Source organism: Narcine bancroftii, chromosome 7, assembly GCF_036971445.1.
Source record: "Narcine bancroftii isolate sNarBan1 chromosome 7, sNarBan1.hap1, whole genome shotgun sequence".
In the NCBI taxonomy this organism is placed as follows: domain Eukaryota; kingdom Metazoa; phylum Chordata; class Chondrichthyes; order Torpediniformes; family Narcinidae; genus Narcine; species Narcine bancroftii.
This window is the reverse complement of record NC_091475.1, coordinates 7,189,893-7,202,068: the sequence shown is the minus strand read 5'-3', so window position 1 is coordinate 7,202,068 and position 12,176 is coordinate 7,189,893. Positions and strand designations below refer to the sequence as shown.

General features: G+C 38.2%; 1 long non-coding RNA gene across 1 annotated transcript in view; it reads left to right on the top strand.

Moving 5' to 3' along the window:
- Positions 1-12,176, top strand: part of LOC138738466 (uncharacterized) — a 57,082-nt gene that overhangs the window by 35,771 nt on the left and 9,135 nt on the right. Inside the window, exon 2 of the long non-coding RNA XR_011341558.1 lies at positions 5,381-5,556. This is a non-coding gene — a long non-coding RNA (uncharacterized lncRNA). The remainder of the gene's footprint in view (positions 1-5,380; positions 5,557-12,176) is intronic.

Genomic DNA, 12,176 nt, shown 5'->3' with positions numbered 1-12,176 from the left:
ATGAACAACATAACCAAGGTATGTAACAGTAGCATGGCAAAATTTGCTTTTAGCTAAATTAACAGTAAGATTTGCTTCTGAAAGTTTGTTGAACAATTTCTCTAATGCAAACGTATCTGCTTCCCAGGTGTCATTCCTAGTAACCAAATCATCAATATAAGCATCTGTAAGCTCCAAATCGTGGATCACAGAATCGATCATTCTTTGGAATGTTCCTGGAGCTTTCTTCATTCCAAATGATACAACAATGTATTCATATAAACCTGACAGTGTTACGAATGCACACATTTCCCTGCCTCTCTCTGTTAAGGAAACACACCAGTAACCTGTAAGAAGTCCATCTTCATAAGAAACTTAGCCTTTCCAACCTTGTCCACACAATCATTTGCCCTAGGGAAAGGATAAGCATCTGTCTCTGTTATCGGATTAACTTTTCTATAACCAGTCCAAAATCTAACTGTCCTATCTAGTTTAGGCACCAGGACACAAGGTGAAATCCAACCTGAGGTAGAACATCTAATAATATCATTCTTTAACTTATATTCAATCTCTTGATCTTCCACTTTACATTTTTCAACATTCGTTCAATAGAGATGCTGTTTGATAGGTTTAGCATGTCCAACCTCAACATCATGACAAACCATTGAAGTTCTCTGAGGCACATCTGGAAACAAGTTCCTAAATTTTAAAATTAGCTGTTTCATTTGTTCCTTTTCCTCGGACTGCAAATGAGCCAACATATCATCAAAATTCTGCAACTATTCAAATTAGACAGACGAACGGGAACAATGTTTTCTTCGAAGTTACCTCACAAGAGTCAATTAATAACTAAGGCTGCTTCTTGCTAACATCCAAATTCTCAAAATAATGTTTTAACATGTTGACGTAGCAACTTTGTGTTTTACATCCCCAATCAGTTGACTTCATTTACCTTGGATTCTATCTCATACAGTCCTGAAAATTTTGCCCTAAGAGGATTAGAATGGGTGGAGAACTGAATTAATACTTTATCCCCGGTTTAAAAATTCCCTCTCTTGCTTTTATTTAAATCATACCAGACTTTCATTTTATCTTGAGCTGTTTTCAAATTGTCTTCAGCTATTTTACAGACTTTCTGCAAATTTTGAAATATAATCTAATAAATTCAAGTGCACATTCTTATTAACCCATTGATCCTTCAACAAGATTAAAGGTTCTCTAACTTGATTTCCAAATACCAGCTCAAAAAGACTAAAATGAAATGATTCATATACAAACCCTTTTATTGTAAACAAGAGCAAATGGACACCTTCATGTCAATCGTTCTCATTGTCACAACAATCGGTCCTCTTCATGGTTTTTAGGATCAAATGGAATCTCTTCAAATCCCCCTGAGATTCTGGTTGATAAGCAAATGCCGAGATCTGTTTAGCTCTAAAATGATAAACTATCTGCTGAAACAGTCCTGCCATAAAATTACTCCCCTGGTCTGATTGGATCTCTTTAGGCAGACCAAACAAAGTGAAACATTTCATAAGAGTACTTGACAGAGTTTTAGATGTAATATTTGTAAGAGGTATTGCTTCTGAAAACCTGGAGGCTGTACACATGACAATCAGTAAATACTGATTTCCAGTTTTTTGTCTTGGACAACAAGCCAACACAATCCAGAATAACTAGAGAAAGGATCACTAAAAGCAGGAATGGGATTTAAAGGAGCAACAGTGGGACCCAGATTAGATTTCCCCACAACCTGACCGATGTGACAGGTCCGACAAAATGTCCCAACATCTTTTCTCAGACTAGGCCAATAAAATTGTTTCATGATCTTATAGATAGTTTTCTTTTCCCAAAGATGACCACCTAAAGGTTCACCATGGACCAAGGTTAAAATGTAATCCCTATAGACTTTAGGACCTACAATTTCCCATTCTTCATTAGCAGGGCTATCAGGTGATCTCCATTTGCTCATCAACACACCTTCCTTGAAATAATATCCAGCTGGCACTTCCTTAATTTTATCATCAGAGAGAGCCTTATCTCTCACTTCAGTAAGATTAGGATTTCTGTTCTGCCTCTCTATAAACTCTTTTTGAGATAATGACAAATCCTTTGCCAGGTCACTACAACCTATTTTACGCTGTGGACTGTCACGGACCCGTCACTTTTAAATCAAACTCTACAGCATCATCTTCACTGGAAAGCATTACCGTGTTTCTGATCAATCTGGGTGTAACCATATAACCATTACAGTGTAGAAACAGGCCATATCGGCCCTTCTAGTCCACACCGATTTAAGTGAACTCCACTAGAATCACCCTGTCCATGACCCTCCAATCCCCTCACATCCATGTTAAATGACAACATTGACCCTGCTGCAACCACCTCTTCTGGAAGGTCATTCCACTCAGCCACCGCTCTCTGAGTGAAGAAGCCCCCTCTCATGTTACTTCTAAACTTTTTCCCCCTAACCCTTAACTTATGACCCCTCGTTCCAATCTCTCCTACCCTCATGGGGAAGAGCCTATTCGCATCTACTCTATCAATCCCCCTCATAATTTTAAATACCTCGGTCAAATACCCCCATTTTGAGCAAACAGGTTTCCAATAGAACAATCAACTCCAGTTTTATGACTCTGAACTAAACAATAATAAGCTTCTTACATCTACTTGAGAGAGTCTCTGTGTGGGTTTCAAAATGGCAGTGTCTTTGTGTGTGCTTCTCTGTTTCAAACCTACAAAGTCTTTTTAGGTTTATAATATATATTATAAACCTAAACCCATATATATATATATATATATATAAATATTCTTTTCTTTTCTTTGGCTTGGCTTCGCGGACGAAGATTTATGGAGGGGGTAAAAGTCCACGTCAGCTGCAGGCTCGATTGTAGCTGACAAGTCCGATGCGGGACAGGCAGACACGGTTGCAGCGGTTGCAGGGGAAAATTGGTTGGTTGGGGTTGGGTGTTGGGTTTTTCCTCCTTTGCCTTTTGTCAGTGAGGTGGGCTCTGCGGTCTTCTTCAAAGGAGGTTGCTGCCCGCCAAACTGTGAGGCACCAAGATGCACGGTTTGAGGCGATATCAGCCCACTGGCGGTGGTCAATGTGGCAGGCACCAAGAGATTTCTTTAGGCAGTCCTTGTACCTTTTCTTTGGTGCACCTCTGTCACGGTGGCCAGTGGAGAGCTCTCCATATAACATGATATATATATATATATGGGATCAGAGTCTGACATGCATTGCACAATGGGGAGATATTCTCATATTTTTCTCGAAGTGTGTACACAACTATATGTTGATGCCCTCATCAATACGGCCTAATGGTGTAACTCACTGTCTCCATTTTGGAGTTGAAGCAGTACCGGGAGTACACAGGGAGTGTGTGATAGGATTCAAATCCTGTACTCGGGAATTGTGCCAGTTGTTTTCAATATGCTGTTTAATTTTAATGACATACAAATGCTGGAAAATGAAACTGCAAAAGATACAGGACAGGACAAATGAAGCTCATGAACAAAAGTAAACGATTACAAAATATTTTTCTGAATAAATATGTGGTTGTTAGCACAATTCATGTAAAATAATGAGTCAAATAGTTGATAGTCACAACAGGTTAAAACTCAGAAGGAATCATTAGTTTGGATGTAACGTTGTCTAAAGGATTATAATGATTGATATATACATACTGACATGCTTTCAAGGAAGGATTCCATTCATGCATAAAATCACGTCAAATATATTGCTGACATTTTGGCCCTGAGCCCTTCTTAAAGGAATAAGCAGAATGAGCCGGAAATCTCAGAATTCAGATGGCGCTGGCCAGGGGAGGAATCCAGACCAACAGACGGTGATAATTGGATAGGATAGGGGGAGAAGGGAGAATTTATCATGTCTTGCAAAAGGAGACAGGGAAAGGAGAGACGGAGGTAGAAGAAGGCAACGGTGGGGGCCGGGGGGGGGGTGGGGAAAAGAAGTGAAGGGAGGGGGCTTTAATGAAAGCCAGAGAAGTCGATATTAATGCCAACTGGTTATTAAGGCCATTGATATTAATGCATAATCTTTGTTCTGCTGGGAGTAGTTTGAAGAATGACGCAGCCAGAGTAAGATCTGCAAAATGATAAGTTTCCCGAGCTGAATTGTGTCAGTTCATTGTTTCCTGCTGTTTGAAAACACAATTAAGATCAGATAGAGATACCTTTTTGCATCCGTAGTGTAGCATAATTTTCAAATTGTTCAATTTAATATTAATCATATTTTAAATATTTAATATAATTTCTGCCATTTTTACAGGTATATTAACTTTCCTTAAAAGGAAAATAAAAGCAACTTCTGAAACATTGCCTTTATACAGCTCACCAACAATTCATGATACATATTTATTCATAATTAATAAAGTGATGCATTGCACTTAAAAGATATTTCCAAATGTCTCAAGGCATGTATTAGATGTTGTAACTTTGCACAAAACCAATTCGTCAGCATTATAATATCAATTCATAGAAACTCAGAAGCAATCATTAGTTTGGATGTAATGTTGTCTAAAGGATTATAATGATTGATATATACATGCCAACATGCTTTCAAGGAAGGATTCCATTCATGCATAAAATCAAGCTCAAATGCTGGAGGAACTCAGCCAATCTTTCAGTGTCCATAAAAAACCAAAATATCACCGACGATTTGGCCTGATCCCTTCTTCCAGAAATAATGCTGGCTGGGGGAGGAATCCAGACCAACAAAAAGGTGACACATTATTGGTCTGTTTGCAAAGCAACTGGGAACAATCTGTCTAATCTGCAAAGACAACGAAGATTTCACTTCCTGAACACTTTTGGATTTTATTGCTCCTACGGTAATCGTGGAAATCAGCTTAAAACTTTCCTATCACGTTCTGTGTTTTTAGATGTAGCCTAATGTTGTGATTTCCTGTCATTTTTTTTAACATGTTTCAAGTGTACAAAAGCACGAAGTGCAACATGTCGTTGAAAACTCATTCTCTGCATTCACACTCGGACGTCTTCCCTGCCGATCTTGGTGCAGTCAGTGACCAACATGGTGTAAGGATTCACCAGGACATTTCAGCCATGAAAAAGCAGTATCAGGGGAACTAGAATCCATCAGTGCTGGCTGACTATTACTGGACTCCTGACGTGAGAGGCATCAGATGCTGAGTACAAACAAAAATCTGCAGCAAAACATTTTTAGGTCAGCAGAATCAATGCAATGCTATCATTATGCAATTAAACATGCTAAATCCAATCAAAATTCATATATCTCCAACTTCCTACGTGATACAGCAAATCTGAAATTATCTTTGTGTTCTGCTTGAAGTTGTCTATTGTAATTTCCATTTTTCTTCAGGGAGCAAACCTTTTCAAAAAGTTTTTTTTTTGTCTACAGTAATCACCTGGGAAAGGAAAAAAATGAAGTGTAAAGGGAGAAAATTCAATGGCCCGGGAGTCACATGGATCAATTATTTTCCATCTGGTGCCACATTTGCTCCAGTCAAGAATTTCTCCAAGCTGATTCTTGAAGGTCTACTGAGTAACATCACCCGACTGACTCCATGGTTGCTGGTAATATGTGATAACTTAACTTCTGACCACTCCTCACACTTACATAGTTTACACTCCTTGGTCCTCGAATAATACAGCATATCGATAGTAACATTGTACTGTATTTTAAGGAAGTTTAGCGTGTCCCCCTTGTCCCTTAACAACTTCAGCACGCGCACACCAAACCATGGTAGGGGAAGTGCTCCGCTCAAGGTTGGAAAAAGCTGCAAAAAGTACAAAATGCAGCTCAAAACATCACACAAGCTTCCATCACCTCAATGAGCTCCATCTCCTGCTGGCGAGGAAAGGCAGCCAATCTATTGAAGGACCTATCCCACCCCAGCGACCATCTCCTCTCCCACCTCGCATCCGGGGGAAAGCTCAAAAGTGTGAAATCCTGTACCAATAGGCTTAAAAACAGTTTATTCCCCCACGACTAGGCTCCTGAATGAACTCCACATCTGTGCTTTTATGCTACCATTGTTTTGTACAAATTGATTTTCTTTCATGGTAATTCTATACTCCACAATAGTGCTCTTCTTTCACTTTACCTCACTGTACGAAATGTTAACACTTGATATGTTAGACGGCTTGTGGAAGAACCCTTCTCATTGTTACCAGCCACAACACGACAAATAAACTTCAGCTTAAAATGAAACACTTCATAAACCTTTATTAGTCTGACAAATAAATGAGCAAGCCAAGTTTAAACTTGAGGAGATTCTTAAAGGAAATTGTGCTTATCTCTTCTGGTTCTATAGCTCTCTTCTGGAATTTTTTCCAAGGTCACTCCTTCATTCACTTGAGACTAAAATTCGGCACAAAATTTCCAAACTCGGGCCGCTTGATTCATCAGGTCCATGAGTCGAACAGAATATCAAAATTAGCCTCAGCTCCATTTAACTTGCGTTAAACATCAGCCTTAAATGATATCTGCCCCACTGTCAAACTTTTCTGATTTTCTCACAAATATTTCAGGCCATTCTCTCCAATAAAATGATAATAAGGGAGGATGGAGTCAGAAGAAATGAAATAGGCAAAAGAAACCCAGAATCCAGGTTCATTTGCAACCAAGGAAAGCTTTATATACTATAATGCCAGTCTCTGCTTATCCTCATGGCGTCTTGTTCCAGTTCACCAAATATCTTTCATTAAACCATTGGTTCTGGCTTTACACATTTCATTCCAATAATTTTTTTGGTTAATTATATGTCATTTTACACATTTGAAAATATAATTTACAACAGACCTGGAAAAACAATCATTTTATGGCAACAAAGGCAAATTTATTCATGTAAGAAATATATATCAAACCATTAAGAAGAGGAAAAATCTTATGTGCACATTATTGGTCTGTTTCTAAAGCAACTGGGAACAATTGTCTAATTTGCAAAGCTGCAATCACCCACTCTCACCAGTCACAGAGCACCTGGTCTATCTCCTTAAATGTCATGTTCTTAATAGCTTTTGAACAGAAAAAATATTATAAAACAAGTTGTAGTGATGCCATTTTTCAAAATTCTCCTTCGAAAATCAACTTGCAGGTGAGAATTGCACTGCATATAATTTTTATTTCAGAAAATTAAACTTTGCATGATACAACCACTTCATAACAAGCCTCTCTCAATGTATTTCCTCATTTTTTTCACTGTTCTGCTACCAACAAATGAAAACTTCTGAAACATTTGAACCATCAGTCAAAACTTTGTAAATATTAATTATATATCGTATATCATATCTAACAATAGTTGCTTGATATTCAGAATTCGAGAATGTCAGGCACTCGACTTAAAAAAAACATTTAAAAATCTTAATTTTAATAAAGAGCATTCTTCTGATTAGAATTTGGACACAGAAAATACATTGACCTCTATCATGTTTTTTTTAAATTTTATCACTGAGATTCTCATTTAAAGTTAATTTTAAAATGTGGACAGGTGCCTTAAAAACCTAAGAAAAGGTATTAACTGTCAGCCTTCCAGCTGACATATGATCATCCTGTTTTGTTCTTTGTTCTCTCATAATTCTGCACAAAATCAACACATCACCTGAAATCTAAATGAGACAGTTGACTAATATTTCCATCTCCTGTATATTATCCAAGTCATTTGGAGCAGAAAAGTGTCCTGAATGTACCAGAAACCTAATCTGCGAGAAACTCAATCTCCTACTCTGTACAATATTGTCGACAACCTCAAGCAGCATGTGGCTTTAGACAAAGTGAAGATATAATTGAATTACTAAAATAGCCACCTGTCCAATAATGCTTTTAATCACAGATATGTGGTGCTTTTGGATCAGAGAATTTAAAATGGCTTACCCTATTTTTATTAGTGATTACAATTGGTTCGATTGAAAAATTGCAAATTGAACTAATCTCTAATGACAAGTAAAGGTGGTGAAAATGCCCAAGTTTAAAACTCTTAATTGCACCATCTCTTTAGCAAGATCCCACTCACCCATCTAATAAACATGAATACTCTGTTGCTTGACTGTTTTAAGAATCATAGAGATGTACAGCATAGAAGCAGCCCTTTCGGCCCATCTTGTCCATGTCAACTATGATGCTTCATCTTTACTGATTTTTTTTCCCTACATTGGGCCCGTATCTCTTGACGCCTTTCCTAGAATTTCATGGCAAATGTGCATTGTACAATGTGTATGACAATACTCTTTCATAATGATAAGATGTCATTACCCAAGTATCTGTCCAAACACCTTCTACACACTGTAATTGTATCTGCCTCCAACACTTCCTCTGGCAGCTCAGTCAAGATATTAACCACCATCTGTGTGAAAGCCCTTAGTTCTCCTTTGATTTTTTTCCCCCATCCCGAACCTGTGCCCTGCAAGATTCCCCTGCCTTCTATCTATCCATCTATGCCATGCATAATTTATAAACATCTATAAGGTCATCCCCTTAGCCTCAGTGAGAATAAACCCAGCCTATCCAGTCCTTCCTTATGACTACAGCTCTCCATTCCAGGAAACATTGTCATGAATATCTTCTTCTCGCTCTCTGTTGCTAACCACATCCTTCATGTAGTTGGGAAACCAGAACTGTACACAATACCCCTAAGTGTGGCCTGACCAATGTTTTGTACAACTGCAATATGACGTCTCCATGCTTATACTCAATATCTTGGCCCGTGAAGGTGGGCATACCTAATTCCTCTCTCACTATCCCATCACTTGTATCGCCACTCTCAGGTAGGTATGGACTCCCAACCCAAGATGTCTGTACATCCACATCTCTGCCTGTAATCTACCAGAATTTGACTTCCTGCAGTGTATTACCGCACACTTGTCAGGGTTAAGTTTCCATCTTTCCAGCTGATTTACATCCCATTGTATCAACAACCTACTTTATGATTCTGCTGACTTTCATGTCATCTGCAAACTTACTGATCACACCACCTATATTTTCATCCATGTTATTTATATGCATAAAACAAAAAATGAAGGACCCACCACTGATCACTAAAGGGCACCACTTTTTAACCGATGTTCAGTCAGGTAAACGTCCACAACTTTCTGCTTCCTATCACCAAGCCTATTTTGGATCCACTTTGCCAACATGCCTTGGATCCCACGTGCCTTACATTTCATAAATGTTTGCCTATTTATTCAGCAGGTTCCCTATAAATAAAAACAAGACAAAAACCATGTGTGTGTGTTATAGGTACGTACATACATGAGGCATATGTACGTACATACATCCTCAGCTGCCTTGGGGAAACTGCAGGAACTGAACGCTGTGTATGTTTCATTTCCATGCAAGAGTACACTTTCCTTGGAATTGCACACTGAAGATTCAGTTCATTTATTCCTGGCATGAGGGGCATATCCAATGTTGAGTACAATTGACCCTTGCTGAATAAATTGCGGGTTGATCTGATGATCTTAGAATCAGGGGTTGTAATCTCAAAATAAGGAGCTGGCCATTTAGGATTGATAGGAGAACTTTATGTCAGCGGAAAATCTTTGGGAGTTTTATTCCACAAGGTCATAATGTTCAACCATTTGGTTGTTACATTTTTTCGATGCCAAGGGATACAAGGATCAGCCAGGGCAGACTTTCATCTCATACCCAGAATTCTACCTTCTGCGCTATACTGAACTATAAAGACTTTACTCATCACTGACAAGTCTACAATGTGAATTTCAGGCAAAGCAAAGTCAACTGTAAAACCTCTGCTCAGCTGAGTGTCACAATCAAGACTCATGCATAATACGGGTGAAGCATTGTGAATATTACAAAAGAACTGATTCATTGACATTTTGGTTTGGGTTCCAAATGATCAGTTATTTATGAGTTGCAACTGCTCAGTTTATCAATCAAATTGAAGTCAACAGTTGTAATGAAAGGTTTTCAGACTGAAACATGAACTCTGCTTCTCTTCTCACCGATGCTCCTGACCTTGCCGAGTATTTCCAGCATTATATATTTTTTAATTATTGAAGTCAACAGAAGCTGAATAAATTTGTGGGTGTTTTTACTGAATAAAATTATAATTAATATCAATTTAATGTTGTAATTTAGTGTGTTAGTTTAAGAATTTAAACATAGCTTATACTATTTGTGTATGCACTTAATAGCGAATAAATTGCCTATTCATGTTAGGAAAGACAGCACATTATACCTAGAACCTCACCTGCACCACAATTCAGATAGTAACCTTTACTATTGTGACAGATTATACCATATTTTATATTGTATATAGATGTGTTTTGGAGGAGATAGACCGTGGGAGTAGTGTAGGTCACAAACACAAACACTTCACAAAACAGATCTCATTCAAAATGCCAGAGCTTTGCTCAAGCCAGGCAGTCCAGGCTCCAAGTGCTTTTGCAAAGACAAATAAAAATGGCTTTGGGAGAGAACTTAATCAAGTGCTGATAAAGATAATTTCAAAGATTGCAAGAGGTTCTGATTTTTACAAGGAGAGAGAGAACTGGATTCTGCAGCATGGCAAGCTGGCAGCTTCTTTAAAAAAAACCCCAATCTGAAGATGGGTTGTGAGTTCTGAGTTCAGCCTGTTCAAAACCCATGTGGTCCATACAAGAGGAAATGGCTGACTAGAGGGTTTCACCTGACCTGCAGAAGAAGAGGTTATCATTTGGAAAACCCTGATGGGGCAAGTTTCTTCGGCAAGACACTGAAGTGGCTGATCGGAGAGTATCAGTTTGTTTGTGTCTCTCTGAAACCAATGAGAACCTTCCTGAGCAGTAACCAATTATTTTTAGACACCAGAGCTTGGTGAAAATTCATAGGTGCTAAATTCTGTGCACAGTATAAGAATTGCTTGATAACAGTGAACTTGGAAGAATGAGAAGTGAGATTGGACTGTGAATCAAATAACTTTTCTGAACTTATACACATTACATACACTTGCACTTAGAATTAGAAGGGGGTTAAGTTAATAGTAATAAGTTAAAGTTTGATCCTGTTTTTATGTTTCAAGAAAATTAAAAACTACTTTTGTTTAAGTAACCATTGTCTTTGTGAATTTCTATTGCTGCTGGGATTTGGGGTCCTCTTTACAGTTTCTATGTGCTGCCCTTTTACATATCAGTAAATTACTGGTTGTCGGGGAAATCCCAACTGAAATAAAACGTTAAAATCAAAAGTCCATTTCAATCTGCAGGTAGATCCTCTACACACACAGTGAATATGCATTTAGTTTGCTAAAACAATTCATGAATAAAATAAAACATGCAATATATCCCTGCAAGCTGAAGCTCCCCCAAAGATAAGATATGACACGAAGAATACAAAATATTATTCTAATGTTAGGGAAAACTAGTCGCTTAAAGGTTACTGAATACAAGAATAATCAGTAACCGTTTATTGAAAATTATATCATCCTGGCTACTAATAAATGGTCAAACAATGTCACTGGCAAGGCCCCTCATTTATTTCCTATCTCGAGCTGATCCTCTCAAACTGCTGCATTTGACAGCAAAACTGGGCACAGAGTTGTTGGATTGTGCCCCGGCAATGAAGGAGGTATAGAAATAAATATTCGGCTAAGAATGGGGAATTTGAATGTCATCATTTTATTGTGTGTAGTGTTTTAGAGGAGTAACTGATTGGATTGGTCTTGCTTTATGTAGCTCGGGCCTGGGCATTGTTAGATAGATGTCAGGATTGTGGTTGCTAGGACTTATCGATTACAGGCCTCTAACATGAACAAGCTTGATGTTGTCACAATTCAGTCTTGGCTGTATTCAGCACAGATATTTTTTTTATTTAAAAAAGAATCACATGGAGAGAACCTCTGTCTTAATGCAGTATTGGGAACAGTCCACCCAACATGCTCCTCTTAAAGTGGTTTGGCAAGATTTCTGTATCTATTATCTTTATTTGCTGGGTTACCCTTTCTTTGAACATGGGAACTTGCATGAAATTGTCTGCTTCTTCAACATGCTGCCATGCTTCACACAAACAGCAAATGAAATAAAGAATTCAGGAATAGATCATGAAGAGGAAATCTTTCACCACTCTGCTCGACTTTTCAGTGTCATGAAGTCTTTTACATTCCCCGAATCACAATTACAGGCAGAAGCTGGGTTCGATCACTGTGAATACTGACATCAAAGTTGAGCTCTGTCCAAGAATTAAATTGAAAGAGCCATAG